General features: G+C 39.0%; 1 protein-coding gene across 1 annotated transcript in view; it reads right to left on the bottom strand.

The window, feature by feature from the left end:
* The window catches only part of SYNPO2L (synaptopodin 2 like), a 64,659-nt gene that overhangs the window by 3,310 nt on the left and 39,584 nt on the right, over positions 1-21,765 (bottom strand). The window lies entirely within an intron of this gene.

Here is a 21,765-nt window from a genome sequence, read left to right as displayed (position 1 = left end):
CTCCAATCCCAGAGGTCATTGGTATTTCCCTGTCTTGTACCCCCTCACATTAAAGCAGGTGGTGGAGGACGGAAGTTGCTGAATGTGGAAGCGTGAAGAAGAAAGGTTGCAGGAAACAGTTTCCTCCGAGTCCAACTTCTGCCTTTACAGATCTCTGGAGAGAAAAGGAGGAGGCAGGGAAGCAGTACTCCCTGGTCTTGCACAAGGGAAGATGGCCCTTCTTGAATCTCAAATTTCAAATTGTGTGTGGTAAGGATGCTGGCTTGTTGAGACAGCTTTCCCTCAAGCAGATCCTCCTCCACTCTTTCCTCCTCTCCAGAGATCTGTCAAGGCAGAAGTTGGACTCAGAGGAAACTTCTTCCTGCAAACCAGAGGTGGGTTGTCGCCGGTTCAGCCCGGAACGGGTGAACTGATAGTAGCGGCGGGGGAGGCTCCGTCCACCTACCCAGACGCTTCTGCACATGTGCAAAAGTGTTGTATGTGGAAACGTGCCTGAACCGGTAGTAAAAAAAATTGGCAACCCACCACTGTTGCAAACTTTCTCCTCCGCACTTCCACATGCAGGAACGTCATCCTCCGCCTCCTATGGAGGCCAGGCAAGACTGAGAGGCTAGATCCAGAGGTCTCCAGTGGAGGAAGTCGAGACCAGGGCAAATGCCAAACCTTCATCCACCAGAACCTCACAGAGGATCCTTGGACAGTGGCACAGGCTGTCTGGAGCCCTGGAGAGTGGAGGGCAACATCCAACCTGGCCCTCAAGTTCCCAAGGCACAAGGACTCTGCAGCCCAGCCCAGCCCAGCCCCGCTTCCCTGAGGGGGCACCTAGCTGAGCTTACCTCCTCCTTGAGGCTGCTGATGCTGTGCTCACTCTCATTGGCCAGGTTGCTTATGGTGGGTGTGGAAGGGCAAGCTGCATGGGTCAGAGAGAGGCCTACTTCCTCTCCATGCGAGGAGACCTTGCTTTGAAACAAAGCATCCTCAGTGATAGGATGGAAGACCATCAAAAGAGGTCAGGAGGAGGGGGCAAGGGGATGGCAAAAAGGCAGCAGGGCTGCTGGTGGCCAGGTTCTAAGGCAGGACCTCCCTCAGACCCTCCCTCCCTCTCATTCCAATCTCCCTCCCTCCCTCCTTCTCAGTCCCATATCCTTCCTTCTTTCCTCCCTCCTTTGCTTTGCAGGCCCTCAGCTCAGAAGTCTTTGGGGATTTGCTAAGATTTGAAGGGTCTATACATTCCTGGCATCTGCACTCTTTTAGATAAATATTGATACTGGGATGTTATCAGTTCTGCTATTAAGCAGATTGAGAGTCAAGGAGAGTGACATAATAATCCATAGAAATGGAGGTAGAAAAAATATTAATAATACTCCGTATCCCTAATTAGAATAGGAATAGAATAAAGCATATTATAATAATAGGATTGGAAGAGACTTTGGAGGTTTTCTAGTCTAAGCAGAAATATTTCTATTAAAATATGTCTATTAAAAAAATTACCCACTTTCCCCAGTATATAAGTACAGTCCTATGGAAGTTCCAAGTGAGCAGTGCTTCTTATATTGTGTGTAACTCTGATTTTTAAAATTGCCCTAATACTGACAGCAGGCTTAGCACAAAGGTTACAATGTATTGATAGTAAACAAAATGTACATTGATGAGATGATACAAAACCTCTCCTTAGCAGTCTCATATTGGCACAGCAAAACATCTACTAGATGACTCCAGTAGATGTTATAAAACACTGGTAAGCCTTTGCCTTCAGTTACCACCATGCTTCCACTTAAGAAGTCAAAGAAATGAAGATGGAAAAGCTGCCTTGTTTTATAGTTTATTTTATAATCAAATGCTAATAATAACAATAGCCCTCATTATCATGGAAAGCAGAAAATAGGATGGAAAGGGGAATAGTGTAACATTTCTAGCAAAACTATCCTTTTCTATTACATAACAAGATCAGATTAATGATTCAGACACTTCAACATTATTTTCCCAGAGCAGCCATTTGAAAAAAGTATCAGTGGTGAAAATAGCTGTATTATTATCATGATAAATTCTTGTCCTCTTGAAAGAAACTACCAGGGACAGCACAATACATTGGTTCCAACTCACTGTTGGCTCTGTAGGTCATCCTACTTTTTCCTAATTAATTTTTTTTAAGTTCTCTTTCCTAATTCAGTTTCCTTCCTCAGGCAAACATCCCTATGAAAAAAAATACAGAAAGAGAAAGAAGTTTGTTAAGTTCAGGGCACAAAGAAAATGGGTACCTGCATATGGTTGGTCCAAGTGCTTGATAGCAGCATCCAGTCCTGGAGAGGAGGGCATGTCACATACTGTTTTTAACTCCCAGCTCTCCATAAAGAGAGAGAGAGAGAAGGAGCGGGATAGCTCCCTTCTGGAGCAGAATCAAACCTTAAGAGTCCAGGTCCTTTGACTGCAACTCTGCTGGCCTTTTAAAGCTGCTCTTTTGTCTCTTCAGTATTGCTGCTAAAATCCATGAGGTCATTCTTGCTATTTTTACCCCCCAGGCATCATCACTAAACAGGGTGATGGACATTGTCAACTGTGAAACACTTGCTCCACTTCCCACCCTCCTCTCATAGCTGGGGTTAAAAAAAGGCAGAATGTTTCTTACAAGTTTCCACATTTCTGAACAGAATAAATGTATTCAATATAATTTAGATTTTTTCCCCCTGGCATTCACTTACCGTACATAATACACAAAGTTCAGCTCCCCCCCCCAAAAAAAAACCCGCCACTCAAATTGTAATCTTAATCAGCATTTGAATCAAAATATTTTCACAAATTGAATTTTTGCAACAGATAATAGAATATGTACACTATTGTTTTTCACTGATGTGTCCTATTCACATCCAAAGTGTGGCTAGCATAGGGAAACTAATAACATCATAAGTGGAAATAAATTTTCCCTTCTTTATCCTTATTCTTCAAGATCTATATCAATGGGGCAGGGATTCTATCTACTTTGTAATTAATAACAGAAACCAGGAATGTACATTTTGTATATTAAACACACAGGAGTTTTTAAAATTGGGTTTTTCTTCCTCTTAATGTTAATTTCTTTTGTTCTAAAATGGCCTTATCCAAACATTAAATATTGCACTATTCTGAATCACAAAATAAGTCATGATTATCACAATTCTCCTTGCCGTCAAAGCTGTTTTTTTTTTTAAATGTCCCTGTTCTTGACATATAAAAGTAAGACAAGGTTGTGTAATCAGGAATGGCGGTAAATTATTGTGCCAGTTATTTACAGTCATGAATCATTGGGACATAACTATGTGCAAAGCAATATAGAGGTGACTTTGGTAAGGGAATGGACGAACCATTAAAGAGATGAAAAAGCTACTCAGTCTGGAAAGTGTGAGAAAGAAACTCAAGATAAAACTGCCTTGATTCTATTTGGTATAAGATGGGGCAAATGGAAACTCTGACAGGCTTTTAAGATTCTGGGATTTTACTTTCCATGTATAAAAACATTCTTTGAATTGCTGCCTTGTCTATTTGTTGACGTGGCTTACCTCAAAGGACTGACATCAATCCTGAAAGCCTGTCAGATTTTCTGTCTGCACCATCTATACTTAACATAATTAAAATCTGCCTCAACAAAATCAAGGTGGGATTACTTTGAGTTTCTTATGCTTTTTCTCAGTAATCCCTAAAACCAATAACAACAACAAGCCTTAGCCACAAATTGCATGAAGGCAAAAACTCAGCATGTTACCACCACCAGCAAATGTTGCCTCTGTAATGAGAAAGATGAGACAGTCGACCACTTGATCAGTGGGTACAGCAAAATTTCACAAACTGACTACCTACAATGCCATGACCGCGTTGCTAAGATCATTCACTGGAAATTGTGCCAAAAGTTTGGATTTGAGTACAGCAAAAACCACTGGGAACATCAGGTTCAGAAGGTTTTAGAGAATGCGAAAGTCAAGATCTTGTGGGACTTCAGAATTCAGACTGATAGGCACTTGGTCCACAACACACCTGACATAACAATAGTTGAAAAGAAAAAAGTATGGTTCATTGACATTACAATACCTGGAGATGCACGAATTGAAGATAAACAGCAAGAAAAAATCACAAAGTACCGGGACTTGCAAATTGAAATTGAGCGACTGTGGAAAAAGAAATAGTGTGTTGTCCCAATTGTAATTGGAGCCCTTGGAGCAATACCTAAAGGGCTACCTCGCTATTTGGAAATTTTAAATTTATCAGATTTGAACATTCTGATTCTACAGAAAACCACCCTACTTGGAACAGCTTATATCCTCCGACATTACCTTAACAGTTCCTAAGTCCTTGGTTAGGACTCGAGCTGTTGAGCTACCAACCAGCCCCAAAGGCTATGAATCTCACCAAAGATTATCATCATCATCATCATCATCATCATCATCATCATCATCATAATCTGAATATACTGTTCCCTGACTTGAGCCTAACTTAAATATAAAGATTGTGTGATCTGATGGAGATAAAGAAAAAAAAAGCTGGATGACCCCGCACATTGGAAGTTTGTCCATCCCTATTCAGACAGACGAAATGTAAAAAACATGTGGTATGTCAGCAACTAAGGCAATATGACATTAGAGTTTTTTCTTTACATTTGTTCACGGACTGCCTAATTGATCACTTGCTTTAAAGTGGCAATGGCAAATTTGTTTCATCAGACTTGCAAGATTCTGTTAATCTATAGTGTATAATTAACTCATCTAATTGTGCTTCCTATCTGATTTACGGGGAAGCCTTCTGTGAGACAAAACTTCATGAACACCAATAGCCTTTTCTGTTACCTAATTTCTCTTGTCTGTAGAGAAGGATCAGACATCTAGAATGCTCTGTGCAGATAGAAAATGAATATTCCATTATTAAAATGATGGAATCAAAATTAATTTTATGCTAACAAGATAATTTTGAATTTATTTGTTCATGTTCATAGAAGTTTAGAGTAGCTGTACAATCATAAAAATGTGAGCTGGTTTTGGACAAATCTTCATATTTATGTAAGGTGACCAGATTTTCAGATTGGAAAAGAGGGACACCCTTGACCGGGGGGGGGGGGGGGGGGGGGCGGGGGGGCTTGATTAAAAAAAAATTTTTTTGTCAAAAGGTCACCCCAGGACACTGAAACCAGCATAAATACGAATCTGTTGCCAAACAAAATTTTGATCACGTGACCATGAGGATGCTGCAACGGTCGCTAAGTGTGAAAAATGGTCGCAACGGTCGCTAAGTGTGAAAAATGGTCTCAACGGTCGCTAAGTGTGAAAAATGGTCATCAGTCACTTTTTTCAATGCCATTGTAACTTTGGTCACTAAATGTTTTCCCCCTCCTCGAGACTCCTCACTTCTTCCTTCATTCCTCTTGCTTATCTACCTTCACCTTATCTGTCTTCTGCTCTTTCCCTCTCTTCCTTCCTTCCTCCTTCCATTCTTTATACGATATAAAATTCAATGAGGGTGAAACACACCAAATCTGGCAAAGCTGCCTTGCACCAACCTGGCCTGCCCATAGAATAGCAGCCACTTTGAGACACATAAACCTGGTCTGAACATATTGCATCACAAAGATTTGCAAAGATCACATTTGCAAAAAGGAACATTTCTTGTAGTAAATACATTTTATAAACAATTTAAAAGTAAAAATCCCCCCAAAATAATAAAAAAGGTATTCTATAAATAAAAGAAATCCTTAAAAACCATTGTTAAGTATTACACCAGCAATAATTTATACTGTCACCATTTCAAACTATCATCAGAAATACGAATCCGTTGCCAAACATCAACATTTTGATCGCGTAACCATGAGGATGCCACAACGGTCGCTAAGTGTGAAAATGGTCGCTAAGTGTGAAAAATGGTCATCAGTCACTTTTTTCAATGCCATTGTATCTTCCTGATTATTAAAAGTGCAAATTCACTCAGTGTCAATCATGACTCCTGAGTCCATTTCAAAGTATTGTGCATAGAAATTTTAAAAATGGCTTGTTTCAATTTATTTTGGATAGAATCTTTTTTTAAATAGTCTAAGACAATTTAAAAAAAGAATCAACACAGAATACCACTATTTTAAAAAATCATATGCACAATAAATAAAATATTATTTTAAAATACATTGAGCCTATACTCCTTACAGTAAATGACTCATCTGGAAACAAGCCAATAGCATTTTTTGTGCTTTCAAATTTACAGATGTTCCAAAATCAGCTTAAAGTCCAAATATTTAAAGACCACCCCCCTCAAAGCTATCTTACCAGAGCTTTAAATATCTTCTGGGGAGGCCCTGTAATCCCATTCATGACAAAGGTAGGGCTTTCTCAGGAGGAAGGTCTCAGCTGGTGCCCATCCTTTGGAAACCTCCTCCAGAGCAGGGAGCCCTAACCTGCTGTCCATTCAGGAAGGCTGTACAAATTATTCTGTCTTCTAGAGCCATTGGGATTTAATATGGTTTTATCACTGGATTTTCTTTTTATTGTTTTTGTGGAATTGTTACAATGATTTTATAATAATATAATTTTATTTGGCATTTTTGTTGCTGTAAACTGCTGAAAGCCCCTGATAGAATACAAATTATTTAATAATAAATTTAAAAAGCTGGGTGCAAGATATGAAAACACTGCAAACTATTGTTCAAGATAATTTGAGAAAAGGGAATCATTCACCAAGAGTGCTAATAACTACTGCTAAGTTATATAGCAAATCAGATACTAAGGCCTAATGCCACAGAGGGGAGAGAAATTCATAAGTTTTCAAGATTTCCTGCACTGCTTCAAACATATACACTTAATACCAATGAATCCACAGCTATTATTTGATACAAGAAGATGGGTATGGAGAACGGAAAGAAATTTAAATTAATAAAAAAGATGCCACTGAAATCATCTGTTTTAAATTATAATCCCTCTTCCTGACAGTGGATCAATAAAAAAAGATTATGCCCAATTCAAACTGGAAAAATACATTTAGCTCAAAAAAATAAGATCGTCATGGTGATGAAAGAACATGGCAAGTATCCCTAGGAATTATTTGTCTCCAGGCAAATAAGGAAATACCTGTTGCTCTGGTCTTTAATGCAATTCTTGCTTAAGGCAGAGCCCTCCCCCGAAAAAATGCTTCTGCCCGGCTGCGAGAGCCACGTGGAAGTTGTCTGCACAGCTGAAAAAAGGACTGTTTGCTGGGCTGGGAGGAGGAGACAGCCCCCTGCCTTCTCCCCCTTTGGCTTTGCGGAGTTCACAGCCAGCACGGGCGGCAAGTCTGGATGGAACCACGTGGAAGTTCTCTGCGCGACCGGCAGCCGCTTTTTACTCCCGAGTAAAATTTTTACTCGGGAGTAAGTAAAATTTACTCCCAAGTAAAATTTTTTACAAAACATGATTTATTTTACTCACCACCAGTAAGCGCAGCTGCAACCCCAACAAGAAAGACAAAATAAAATGGAGACTCGCACATGCGTCCTCAGCTAAGGAGTCCAGCCAATCAGTGAGCTGGTTGGCCAGCTCACTGATTGGCTGGAGTCCAGCCAATCAAATCAGTGAGCGGCAGGCTGGGCTGGCTTAAATTTGTAGGTAGCATAGAACAGAACGATGAGCCAGCCCAGCAGCTGATGGGCGGGAGCTGCGATCGCCAAAAAAAGCGTGCCTTTTAAAAAAGCGGGCGGGATGCGGGAAAATGCATAAAAAAGCGGGGGTGTCCCGCCAAAAGCGTTATGTCTGGTCACCTTATATTTATGATATCTATCTAAATAAGATACTGCAAAGTTCTTTATGACCATTTTCTTCTTTAGCAGATATGTTATAGAAGGCACCCTATACCTGTCTTCAAGTTTCATATCTATCCTCTAGTTCAGGAGTCAGCAACCTGCGGCTCAGGAGCCACATGTGGCTCTTTCTTTCCTCTGCTATGGCTCCATATCACTCAAAATATGCATCACAATTGCCAATGTGCGACACTCACCAGCATGTGATTTATTGAGCTATTTGACCCCCGGTAGGTCAACCATGGATAAATCCAAGAAAAGTTTCAGAAGAAAACAGAACATTTAATCCAACTACATATGCTAGTTTTCTGGCCACTCAGGAAATAGTCAGGCAACAGAAGGGTTTTGTGACTCCCAGTGTTTTCTTTTCTGTGTGAAACGGGTCCAAATGGCTCTTTGAGTGTTTAAGGTTGCCGACCCTTGCTCTAGTTCTTGGCAAGAACTTTCTTGGCAAAAGGACAAAGGGAGAGATCAGCCTCAACATTTGTTGTACCAAGTGACATTAGGAGGAAATTCTGAGAAAGGACATGGATATGCAGCATATGAGGGCACAAATTATATATTGTATGGACCAAATTCAATTTATATAAATGCATACAAATATTATTGAGATTTGGAAAATAGTTACTCATCCCCAAGATTGCAATAACCAAAATAGCCAGTCTCTTAGGGTAATCTCAGAGTAAGAGTTCCCACATTTTTTAAATATTTTTTTTATTTTTTATTTAAAAAAAACACAATATCCTTCTTTACATGCTGTAGAAAGTGTATCAGTTGGTTATACAAAAAGACTTTCGTGCATATCTTCCACAGTCAACAAACATAATTCATATTAACTCAAGCATTTTAACTCAAATATTTATATGTCAATATCATCACATCTCCATTTTCATTTGACTATAATTGTTTAAGCATCCTTCATCATAAAATATACCAAAATTTAATACATAACCACATACTGGCCTTTCAATTACTATTTCTAAAATCCTCCACTAACACTGAATCCTTATGTCCTGTTCTAGCTAAACATCCATAATATTTAATAACAAGGTTTTCTAATCCTCCTTTCGAAATCACTGTTTAAAACTTACATCCAGTTTCCTTATATTACACACACACACACACACACACACATTGTTATTCTTATCCCTCCTTTATTTGACTATATCCTGTATCATAACATTTTCCCCCTAATAATCAAAACTTTAACTGTATCTAAATTGGTTCCTTTTTTATTAACCTTTATGTGTAATCCAAAAGGATTTCCAATCTTTCTTATATGGGTACCTGTTCTGACCCCCACAACAGGTACCATTCAATATTCATATCCAATTATACTCATCATAACACTACACATTGTATACATTAGTAAAATTATCAATTATTTATTTAAACTATATCTATTGTCAATAAAATTCACTAAGTTTAACTAGTTTTAAATTATATTCTTCCATCTATCAACCTGTATCTTTCCAATAGCAAAACAGTCTCATATCTTCTATCATTTGTGATGCCAGTCCTCTAATCATCTCCTTGATCAACTTTGTATGGACTCCTCTTAGCAACTCCTTGCTTATAAGATCTCTCACGTAATCTTGATGCCCTTCTTCTATTTCCTTAGTCAGCTTAACTTTGATTGTCAGTAGTGTTATCAATGCTATTGCTAATAAAATTTCTCTCTTTAAATCCATAGATTCTTTGGTTTTTTTCTTCTTCTGTATCTTGCCCTCTGGGATAAATTCCCCCTCCCTTTAATTCCTCTTTCTTTCCATTGTCAGAGACCAACCAATCACCATAAACATCAGCAAATTTAAACTCTTTATATTCACTTTCCATTTCGATTTTTTGAGTTTTAACCACCATATTTTGCATTTGATAATCATCCTCATCATATTTTGCTGTTTTATGCTTTAAGTCTTCCAGCTTCCTCTTTATCCTCTCATATGTATTTGATAATTTCTGTATTTCTGAGAGTATCTTTTGCAAGCTTGAGATTTCTGTTTGCTTTTGAAATTGTGCCATTCTCTCCAGCTAACAAACACAGCTGCTCTAGCTTGGAAAGTTAATAAAATTAAACATAGATTCACAAAAATGTTTGTTTTCACTTTTCTCTGGTTAAAAATATACTTCAAAGGGACATCTGTATGCTTCCCTTCTTATCACTCGCTATAACCAAGCAGTAAGACCTTGCAGTGCCAAGCCAAAACAATCAGCAAAGAAAAAAAAGTGTTCCAATTCCAATACACAAACTCCAATACACAAACCTTCCAGCCTCAGTATTACCTTTGCAAATTTCCTTATTTCTTTTGTATCTTTTTTGTATTTCAAGTTAGAAAAAACTATCCAATCTTTAAATGTGTTAAACACCCACAGCAATGAAAGAGGAAAACTTTAGTCCATAGGTTACAGAGAACAATAAAAGAAAAAATAGAAGAAGAAAACTTAATCCATCCGTTTCAAAAGGCTTGCATAAATTCCATCCGTGAAGATAGCATTTAAAAAGTAAAATAACCACTGTCCAAAACCATCCCAAATTTAATTCTGCTGCTTGATTCTTCTGTTCTCCAATTTAAATTAATTTTAAGTTTTTTATAGGCAGTCTCTTTTTAAAACAGTAAAAGTTCCTCACCAGCTGGAAAAACTTTCTCTTTCTGTATCCTTCCATTTTGGAGCCACCCCGACTTCGTCAGCCTTGGCTGGATTTTTTGTCACCAGCTTGAAGAACTTCTCTTGCATCGATCAGGGACTTTGCGATGTTCCTGAGGTCAGCAAGATGTATTTTTCCTGTTCACCATCTCTTCGGGACAGTTTAGGTCCGATTGGATCACCCAGTGGCAAAAGTATCGGCTGCAGTCTCAGAGCATCAAGACCGCACATTCATGTTGTCGTGACGTTACCTCCTCCTTCAAGAGTTCCCACATTTTTGTTTGCCATTGCAGAATGAAATAGTTGGAACAGTGAAGGTTCTTGGGCTTTGGGGTGGTTCCTCAAATTTAGAAATAAAGGACAGAATTTCAACTGAGCCCAAAATAATTTTGAAAAGCCTACTTAATTCTCCTTTTTATATTAAGCAATATTCCATGCATTCTCAGTTTTAAAATAATAGCTTTAATCCCAAGTTTAGAAAAATGGCCTATTTTAGAAAAATAGAGACCAAGGAAATGTACTCTTATTGATTACTCTAGACTTGTTTATAGTTTTTTATGCTACTGAAAAAACCCTGTAGGCCTGTTTGATTAAAATGTCACTTCTGCTTGATCCTATTTACAAGTATGCCATGGGATCTTATGAATTTCCGCTAGGGAATGCATTTGTTTCAAACTGATAAAAAGCTATTAGGAAGGAACAGTGCCCAATATGAGGCAAGATTCTACTTGCATGCTGATGACTCAGCACATAGAACATTCTCTGATTTAGGAGAGAAGGCAATCTATTTTTGCTCTGTGATTGAATGAGCAGGTAAATAATTTGAGGGTTATTTCCTGATCTCATTGAAAGTCCAGATGTGTCAGCATTGTTCTAGCTCTGCTGTTGTACTCACTGTAGCCATTACTGAGCAGAAATACTCTAGCAAGTGCTGTTAATAACTTTTTAGGATCTTTTCAATGTGTTTTATGTAGGATTGCCCTTGAAAATGTAATCGAAAATACAATTGTGACTGCCATGATGCTGCTAGGGACAGTTATCAAGAATCATGTAACCCTATTTTGAAACAGCTGTAATGGTTAACTGTATTGGTTAGATGCCAAGCAACACTCAAGATAATAATGTTGACCTACGAATCTGGGTAATCTTCAACTTACAACAGTTTGTTTAGTGACTTTCAAAGTTACAATGGTACTTTGTGACTTATGACCATTGGAGCAAGCTCTTGGTCACATGATTGACATTCAGATGCTTGACAATAACTTATGACGGTTGCAGGGCTCACACGATCACCTTTTGCAGCCTTCTGGCAAGCAAAAGCAATCGGGAAACCAGATTCACTTAACAACCATGCTACTAATTTAACAAATGTGGCAAAAAAGTAAAAAAATGGGGCAAAATTCACTTAACAAATTTCTCACTTAAGATGAATAAATGTTGGGCTCCATTGTGCTCGTAAGTTGAGGACTATCTGTAACTCTTCCTTTAACATCCTTAAATGCTGAGGAGGCCACATTAGAAGATGTACACTAAACACACAGCCTCTATGAGCTGCCCCAAATAGGGCATATCCCCCACCATAAAAGGCCGGCTAATACCTGCTTGTTCATCATGGATTTATAAATTGCTGAGCTCTTCCAGGTCTAACAAGATGGATGATGTTGCTTACCCTGTTCTTACTAGTTTTATTGATTTTAGTGGTGTTTGATTGGTCATTTGTTAACCGTTTTATCAATATTATTGCTAAATTGTGAGTTTTTTTAACAAGTCGAAGATACAATTGATACAAATAAATAATATTTAATTAAATCTTGTTACAATTGACCGTATCTCTTTCTTCACAAAAATAAGTACTTGATTTGGATGAAAGCTCTCCCGCTTAATGGCTGCTTCTTGTTGGGGAAAAGGGATACATGCATACACAACATTTGATCTTGGCCAAAAGGCCAAGAAGTGAAAGAGACATACTAATTTCAAATTTTGAATGTGTTGCAAATGAAATGGGTTTGATTATTCAGGATCTGACCTAAGGTGGGCTTGCAGGATGCATGTGGGCATATTCATATCTGCTATCCCCCCCCACCCTTTGCTCTGTCAATAATGCATGGTAGCAAAATATAAAGCTGAATATAATACAGAAAAAAGACAACAGCAGACTCCCAGAGTGGGAAAGCGGAAGGAAGTTTTTCTCATTTCTCTGATGGCCCCAACTATAATCCCGCATCTTGTAATTGGAGATCATATCTGGGAAATTAAGGAAAGGAGGGGAAGATGGGCTAGGTGATCCTGAAGGAGAGAAGAATAGGGGTGAGATTCAGTCACAGTTCTGACACAGAATCTTGGGCAAAGCCATCTATCCTTAGTGGACTACCTTCTCTGAAATGAGTTTCATTTACAGCAGAAAACTGTAGTTTTCCAGTCTTTGTAATGTATGCTTGTGATTCAGGGCAGCCATTTTATATTGGTGTCAATAACATTTCCGCAACCATTTAAATATTGTATCTAAACTGGTCCTATTCAAACTGCACATATTTCCAGGTTACAATTGAATATACAGACTGTTTCAAACTTTTTTTTAATTTTTATGTTTCTTCTCTCCTAACTTATGTGCCTTTTTGTGCAGAGTTGGTAATAATAGTTTTGCCTGCTCATTATATTATTATAAAGATCAGCCTAGAATTTTTTTGTTTTACACATAGATTGTGAGTTGGCTGTCATCTGCTTATCTATTCAAATTTTAATTTATATAATAAGTTCTAGATGCTTGTTTTTCAGAAAAAAAAACATTTTTGAAGCAGGTCATAGTTATAGCAGTTAAAATCAACATGCAGCTTTTGAATGCCCCACAGTCCCGAATACTTCTTCTGTATCCTTAGAAATGCCACATATGATTTATCTGGCTTTTCTGAGGTACATCTCACTGTACTGACTCGACTTATGAAAATAAGTTATGATGCAGAACATGGCTCACCCCTCTAGGACAATCAGATGGAAGAGAACAGCTGAACATGCCTTGCCCAACATTCATGTCATGGCTGTACATTATTCAAAAGAGATAAATAGACTCACTTGAAAGTAATTGAAACTCCTGGCAAGCTATCAGGAAATTAAATCACTCGGCTCTAATTTTAACTCATTTTCATTTCTTTTTAATCACTTTTAAACTCTGAAGTACAATGTAAGCTTATTTTAATAATTCAGCATTTCTCATCAACTTAGGAGTAACATACACTAGGCATTTCTTTGCTAAGATAAACTTTCTCTCTTCAAAGTTTCCGTGTTGACATTTGTCCAAACTTTACTTGGAAACATTCAATCAGGAAAGGACATTCTGCATTCCCTAAGTGATTTCTCTGATTAACATTTTAAAAATATTTCAAAAAAAGTAATTTTTATAAAGATTTCCACAAACACCAACAGTTCATTTCATTAAGTCCCTGACTAGAAAGAGATACCGTATATACTCGAGTATAGGCCGACCCGAATATAAGCCGAGGCACCTAATTTTACCACAAAAAACTGGAAAAGTTATTGACTCGAGTATAAGCCTAGGGTGGGAAATGCAGCAGCTACCGGTAAATTTCAAAAATAAAAATAGATACCAATAATGTTTTTGAATATTTATTTCAAAGAAAAAGAGTAAACTAGCGGTGTATTCAATGAAATACTTCACTCACCTCATGATGCTGATGTCCCGCTGTGATGATGATGTCCCGTGCAGCCGCGGGAGCGATGTCCCGCCTCCTATGACACACGGCACAGTGATTCCTATCATTGGATCACTGTACCAGAGGAGGTGGGACATCGCTATGTGGCTGCTTGCCATAACAAGGAGGAGGTGGGACATCGTTGCAGAGCGGCAGGAGGGGGAGGAAGGGGAATCGTAAGACAGCCCTGCATTACATTAGAACGTGAGGAGGGGGGATGGTGCGGTGCGCGCTGCACGGCAAACTGACACAGAGGGAGGGGAAACTCACAGGGGCACTGGGCCATTCACGAGTGTACCCAGCGGCATGGCCCCGCCCCTTTTTCTCCTCCATTTCGGGCAAATTTTTCACTGACTCGAGTATAAGCCGAGGCGGCTTTTTTCAGCCCAAAAAGTGGGCTGAAAAACTAGGCTTATACTCGAGTATATACAGTATTTAGTTGTTTGATGTATTTCTTCCAGGAGCTCAAAACAGTTCCGCTCTTGTTTGTTTGTTTTCCCCCCACACCAACATCTCTAGGAGATAAATTGGACCGAGAGGAAAGGATAGATGCAAAATTAGCCCAGAGTGGACTAAAATCTTAGGCTCTATGCTCCTGGTCTGAGATAGAGGAATTATTCCAGAGTCCCTCAGAGAACTCTCATGGCTGGGAATACATTTCAACATAGATCTCTTATCTTGGTTTAAAATCTTCATCGCTAAATACGCTGGCTCTCGCTTTGTTGGTTCTATTCATGTAACACACTAAACTATAAATCCAACCACATGATATCCAACTATGTTGTATGAATCCAATCTGTGTGATAAGTGTAGGGTTTCTTCTCTTGTGCTGCATTTGGGTTACTTCTGCACACAATACAAACAAAGGTAAAAGAATTAGAGGCAATTTGATTCCCTCAACTCCATTCCATCCCACCAAGGTAGGAATATGCTATGACTGGGACATGCCTGAACATATGTTAAGAATGGAAGATGGCATCCTTTTGTCCTAAAGGGAGAGGGATGGCTTAGCCAGTTGTTTTAAACAGTTGCTTCTGAAATTTGACAAAAAGACAGCGAGGCTTTGTGACTGCAATCCCTGCCATCACTGGTCACCCTTGAAATCTGATGAAAAAATGACACGTTAACACTGTTAGAAAGACAGCAGTAATATGTAGTCTGTCAAGAATGATTTTTTTTTTTGGTCAACAGAAAAAAAATACTTCTGACTGCTTTGTTATATGAATTGGAAGTGAAAGTTAGGCATCTCAGAAAGCATGTAAAAGTCGAATGCTGCGAGAATGAGAAACTTAAAAACAATAAATATTGCAGAATGAATAGCAAACAGAAGGATCCTGTTGGGTGATTTGGTCATATAGAAAAAAAAAGAATGTAGGTTGAATTGCAAAACAAATGCATGAAGGAAAAGTAATAGGTAAAGAAGATGTTCAGGAAAGTCATGGTTGGATGAATCTTCAAAAAGGAAAAGGTAAGAAGTTTCAAAAATAAAAAAAATATGTAGGAATCAATACATGAGCACAGTGGAAAGAAGATAGTTTGCAAAACAGAAAGGTATGGATGGGCATAATGAATGTTTTTGGTATAAACTTGATTTTAATTATATTTTATTTTCTCATATTTCCTGCCTTTAGATTTTGCTCAGTATTTCTTGTTTTTTCTGTGCTTTGCATAATATTGCTTTTGCTTATCCAGAATAGTTTGCATAAATGTATATAAATCTCAAGGGAAAATTATTAAGCTATTAATAATGTGGCCTGGCATCTTACATACAATTTCTGCATATTGTTACTTAGGTGCCACAGCCTCTCAAGCACTCACATTTGACCTGTTCCTGGCAATAATTTGAGATTGTTTTAACAAACTTCCATTATACTTCAGTGGGAAGCTCCGGGGCGAGGGGGATTCATTCTAGAGAATGAAATATTTTGGGGAATATTAAAAGAGGTAGAATATTATATTTATAAAAATATAACATAACATAATAATATCATAACATAATTATTATATTATAGTAAAGCAGATGTTTGAAGTCTTTGGAGATGGATATTTTGTGCCCAATAAGAAAGACTGGGCCAATCTATTCATAAACAAAATACCTTCAGCTCCAAATATTAGGATTAAAATTTGTACCCCCCTTCCTCAAAATTCTAAAGACCAGACTCACTACATTGCACGCACCCGGAAGCATTTCAAAAACAAAACCTATAAAGATCCATCCTCTCATTCAGCCACTCAGTCAGCTGCCCCAGAACAATAGGCTGTTGGTGGTTCTGCTCATCAATAAACAGAACCCTTCTTTCCAATCAGCCTCCATTTTATTTCCAGAGCCTTTCTCCTGGCTTGGAACTGAACCAGACGGATTTTTGTTCCTTTACTTCCATCTACTTCAAAGGTGGGTTGCTCCCAGTTTGGCCCGGATCAGGCGAATCGGTAGTAGTGACGGCGGGAGGCTCCGCCCACCCACCCGGACACTTCTTCAGCAGTGACGTGCGGTGAGGTTCATGGCTGGTGAGGCACTGACAAAGGGGTTTCAAATATTTTTAGACTTGTGGACTTCAACTCCCAGAATTCCACAGCCAGGCATGCTCAGTTCCGATTTAAAGTGACAGCATTTGTTTTTCTCCTTTGTAAAAAAGTTTCCTTCATTTTTTTTCTTCTCCCTACCTCTCCTTCCTCCTTCTCTCCCTCCCTCCCCCCTCTCTCAAACAGACACACACACATAGAGAAGTTGGGTTGGACTATCTCCTTCCCTCTCTCACTCACTCTCTCTCAAACAAACACAAACACAGAAGTTGGATTGCAGCCGATCCGAGCCTTTGATTGCAGGCGGAGCCACATTGCCTTTTCAAACTTGTAATCAGTGAAGCTGGGCTTATATAGTTTTATCCAGGTGTGTGTGTGTGTGTGTGTGTGTGTGTGTGTGTGTGTGTAAAGGCAACGTGGCTCTGCCTGCAATCAAACTACACTTGGGGAGGGATCTACACTTGAGGATGAAGTTTGAATTCCTCCCCCTCCCTCTAACCCACACATACCTTTTCCAGCTGTTTCGGAGAGGATTTCAACTCTGCTCTTGCCTGCCATCATGAAAAGAAAAAAAATGTAAAAGGAAAAAGGCAAGAGCTGAGGTCAGGCTGAGCTAATTGCTATCAGAGTCACTGTGGATGACTCTGCTTAGTGCTTAACTGTTTAACTGTTTAACTGTTTTGTGAACCGCCCGGAGTCCTCCAGGAGTGGGTGGCATACAAGACAAATAAATAAATAAATAAATAAATAAATAAATAAATAAATAAATAAATAAATAAATAAATACCTCTAAAAAAGTGCCCTCTACAGGAGGAGGCAGGAGAACAATTGCCTCATCTACGTCAGGAATTTTTCGGCTTTTAACCCTTGCTTAACTCTGCTTGAGTGATCATAAAATGCCAGACTAGATGAGGCACGTCGTTCTCCTGCCTCCTCCTGTAGAGGGCACTTTTTTAGAGGCTTTTTAAAACAGTTAAGCACTAAGCAGAGTCATCCACAATGACTCTGGCAGCAACTAGCTCAGCCTGACCTCAGCTCTTGCCTTTTTCCTTTTACATTTTTTTTTCTTTTCATGATGACAGTGGTGAGGCTCTGCCTCCCCTGCCTTCCCTGACTGCACGTCCCTGCTTCTGCTCATGGACAGAAGTGGCAGGGGAGCACGCAGGGGAGCACACCCGAACTGGTACTAGAAAAATTGGCAACCCACCTCTGATCTACTTTATCCAGTGGATTCTTCATCTTTTACTTCCCTGAAACTTGCCAAATACATTATTTTTTTCTATTCCAACATTTGTTCATATAATGAGCTCAAAGTATGCAGGGTTTTGCTGGCTAATCATTACCAAAACAGAAAAATCAGTTTTTATTTAATGTTCTTGTATCCTTAGTAACCATGTCCAAATCCAGAAGTGTTTATCTTCTTTCTTTCATTGTTTCTTAATGACTAGGTTTCAGAGTTATAAATTACCACTGGAAAGATCATTGCTTTAACACTTTAACACTGACCGTAGCTGATTATTTTTTCTGTCACTGCTTTTTTTCTAGCATTCATATCCTCTCTAGTTCTACAGCATACTATCTGTTTTTACCTACTTCGCAGTCCAAAAACACAAAACTTTGTACTACTTTCATTTCTTTGCCATCAGCTCTGAGTTCACAAAGTGGGCAAAATAACATTCCCTCAGTCTTAATATTTAACATTAACCTGTTTATTAATAAATTAATAAATTAATTTATGAATTTTCATTTTTACTTCCTTAATGAGTTCTTTAAATCTTCCTTACTTGCAGCTAACAAACTATATAATCTAGGGACCATATGAATTCTAACCTCACTTTCATTCTTATTCTTAATCTTTTTTTTTTACCAAAGTGGTTTCTTGTTCCTTGAAAATATTCCTCTAAAGAGTAAGCTATTGATTATTTATGTAAATAAATCTTTTATAGAGAAATGCAATAAAACTCAGTTGACTTCTCTTAAGGAAAGGAATCCAGGCAGCGCTGTTAATCGTGATGTGTGTTTTTGTATGTGTGTGAAGATTGGCAAGTGATATACATTATTTTTATGTATCTTTATTTTCTTGCTCTTTAACAATTTTCTTCTCTATTGTATGGTACCCTTGCATTACCAGAAAAAGGAGGGAGGAGCTAACAAGGTAAGAAAATACAGAGTAGAGATTAAACCAGCTGGTTCCCACCAGTTTTGGAAAAAACTGAATGTTAAATTAACCCCCCTTATCAAAGTGGATCCTGGGCACTGCGTGGCAATGGAGAAATGGACAACGGAGCGGCCGGCATGAGGGAAGAAGGCCGCTTTCCCTGTTTCTTCTCCCTGCTCCTCCTCTTTCCTTTGTGCCAGCGACTCTGTTTGCCATTTATCCATTTCAGCGCAACACCCAGGATCCACTTTGATAGCTGGGGGTGGGGGTGGGGCATAATTTAACAACAGGGTGACTGTCACAGGAGGCTCATCCCGCATATGTGGCTGGGATGTGCCATGACAGCCAACCTGACCCTGGGCGAACCACTTGTTAAATTATTTGAATCCCACCACTGGACCTAACCCATTTAGAGCTGTTAAATATAAAAAAACTAACGAAAGTATTTATCATGATCTCAAGGGCAGGAATGGTAAACAAGACTTTAAGAAAAGAAATGAAAGCATCAAAGTGAACATTCATCCGGCAGCACAAAATGTGAACTAATACTTGAGGCAAAGATCAGCAGAGGTATCAAGATCCACAGAATATAAGATGGAAATTAGGTGTGAGAATTTTTCTGTATAAAATGCTCTTTGGAATCTCCCACCTCCTTTGCATTGACCTAGCAAGTAAAAGACGCCAGCATTCTCTGTTTATGTCCTTGTTTTCACTTTTCTTCCTTTTTGCTAGGTCTGATACTTGCATGTCAATGCTGAATGTGTATGCTTGCAGAATAGGTCCTAAACAGAGAGTTAGAATAACATCAATCGTGCTCCCGGCTTCCTTCGCTGTCTGTGCTGAGACATTGCATAAAATATCCCTGAAATCTAAAATGGTTCCAAACCTAATGTCACACAGAGATTCAAAATAATGGCACTGTGGTACTCAGTCCATCATATTGCCAATTTTTAAGTGCAGCTCCTGAATCTGAAGTGAAATGTCTCACCAGTAACAGGCAGGAATTCCTTCTATATTTTCCCATTGTTAGGAAATACAGTACTTAAACAAAACCTTAATGTTATCTTTAACAGCACATAACACTACCACACCAAAATCCTTTCGGTTCAGACATTACCCTCATTTCCTGTATTAAGCTCTTTCAGATAATCTTTACTATTTTTAGTAAAGCAGAGTTAGCAAATCTTTCACTGTCCACAGTCCACTTTAACAACATGTATTCCAAATCTACACTCCTCACATCAATAAATTGGAGGGGAGGGAAATTATGAGGATGTGCCTCACAATTGTATTAATCAATATTCCTTCTTGAATTGCTAGAAAAATATGCTGGTGATTTGTAGTCCTTTGACTGCCAACGTATAATCTACCAAGGTTTGTAAGCTGTCCTGTCCTTAGATCATTGCTGGAAGACAATATAAGGGCAGCAATTGATAGATTCTCTTGACTTTGTTCTCCTGCCATCTAGTGTCAGCAAGCCAAAATTTGGATTTGGATTTGGATTTTATTCAATTTGTAGGCTGCCCTATTCCCCGAAGGGACTCAGGGCGGCTGAACAAAGCCAAGGGAGGGGAAATTACAAAAAGTGAGACAAAGACAAACAAACAATACAAACAGTTTAAAAGCACAACAGACACAGCAAATTCGAGTAGTGGGGGGGAACTCAACCCCAGGCTTGCTGGGACAGCCAGGTCTTCACGGCCGTCCGGAAGGCCTGAAGGGTGGAGAGGGTCCGAATCTCCACGGGGAGCTCGTTCCAAAGGGCCGGGGCAAAATAAAACCAACTATGACCCATCATTGTATTTAAAGTCTGATGGGATTGACAAAGGGTAGAAGTTAGGTGTAGCCTCTGCACTGATCAATTGTCACTTAAGTAAGAAGATGAGTCTACTGGTCTTATTGGAAAATGGATAAATCTGTGTCTAAATCAAGTCCAGCTGAGAGATCCCTGGGTTGGAAAAGGGATGTGGGCTGAACCAGAAGGAATTAACATGACATTTGAGAGATCTCCCTCTACTTCATCCTTTCTGTTCTTCAGCCTAACTGACCGATCAGCTGGGCTAGTTTTGTTCAGCCTTTAGCATTCCTGGTTTGCATGGTGTCTCTGAACTCTATTCTCTCCCTATTCTTATTTAATGTCTTCATAAAGCCACTTGGTATGGTTGTCACCAACATGGAGTGTCATTATCAATATACTGTTGGTACCCAACCATACATATCTATCCTGGTCAAATCAAGTTATGCCATCAAGGCTCTTTCCCATTGTCTGGGGGAAGTAGGAGGTATAGGACTCTGGATGGAGAAGAGCAGACTTCACTTCAATCCTAGAAACACTGGGTGAGTTTTGAGGCCCAGTAGATTGGGAGACTTTCCATTTTTACCTCTGAGTCAGATTGAATTCACCAAATAGAGACAGTGTATAATTTGCAGGTCCTGAGTCTCACAGCATTTCCAGAGGTTCATTTTGTATACCAACTGCACTCTACTTACAATCACTCACCTGATTTTATTACTATAATGCAGTGGTTCCCAAACTTGGCAACTTTAAGACTTGTGGACTTCAACTCCCAGAATTCTCAAGCCAGCAGAGCTGGCTGGAGATTTCTGGGAGTTGAAGTCCACAAGTCTTAAAGTTGCCAAGTTTGGGAACCACTGCTATAATGTGCTGCCTATAAAGAGCATTCAGAAGCTGCAGCTGCCCAGAATGGAGTAATATAAACAGTTTGGAGCATTCCACAATACGTTCATTGTTTTGCACATTCCCCAGACTTCCAGGAAGCTTCTGGGCACAATTTAAGGTGCTGGTTATGATCCATAAAGTTCTAAATGGCCTAGAGTTTATCTGTGACAACCCTTTGGTCACCTGTCACCAGCTGTTTTGGTTCACCCTATCAGAACTGACAGGTATCTTCTAGTGAGCAATGCAGAAGCTGTGCCTTTTCTTCCACAGTACCTTC

This window comes from Thamnophis elegans, chromosome 15 (assembly GCF_009769535.1).
Source record: "Thamnophis elegans isolate rThaEle1 chromosome 15, rThaEle1.pri, whole genome shotgun sequence".
Taxonomy (NCBI): domain Eukaryota; kingdom Metazoa; phylum Chordata; class Lepidosauria; order Squamata; family Colubridae; genus Thamnophis; species Thamnophis elegans.
This window is presented reverse-complemented; position numbering and strand designations above follow the sequence as displayed.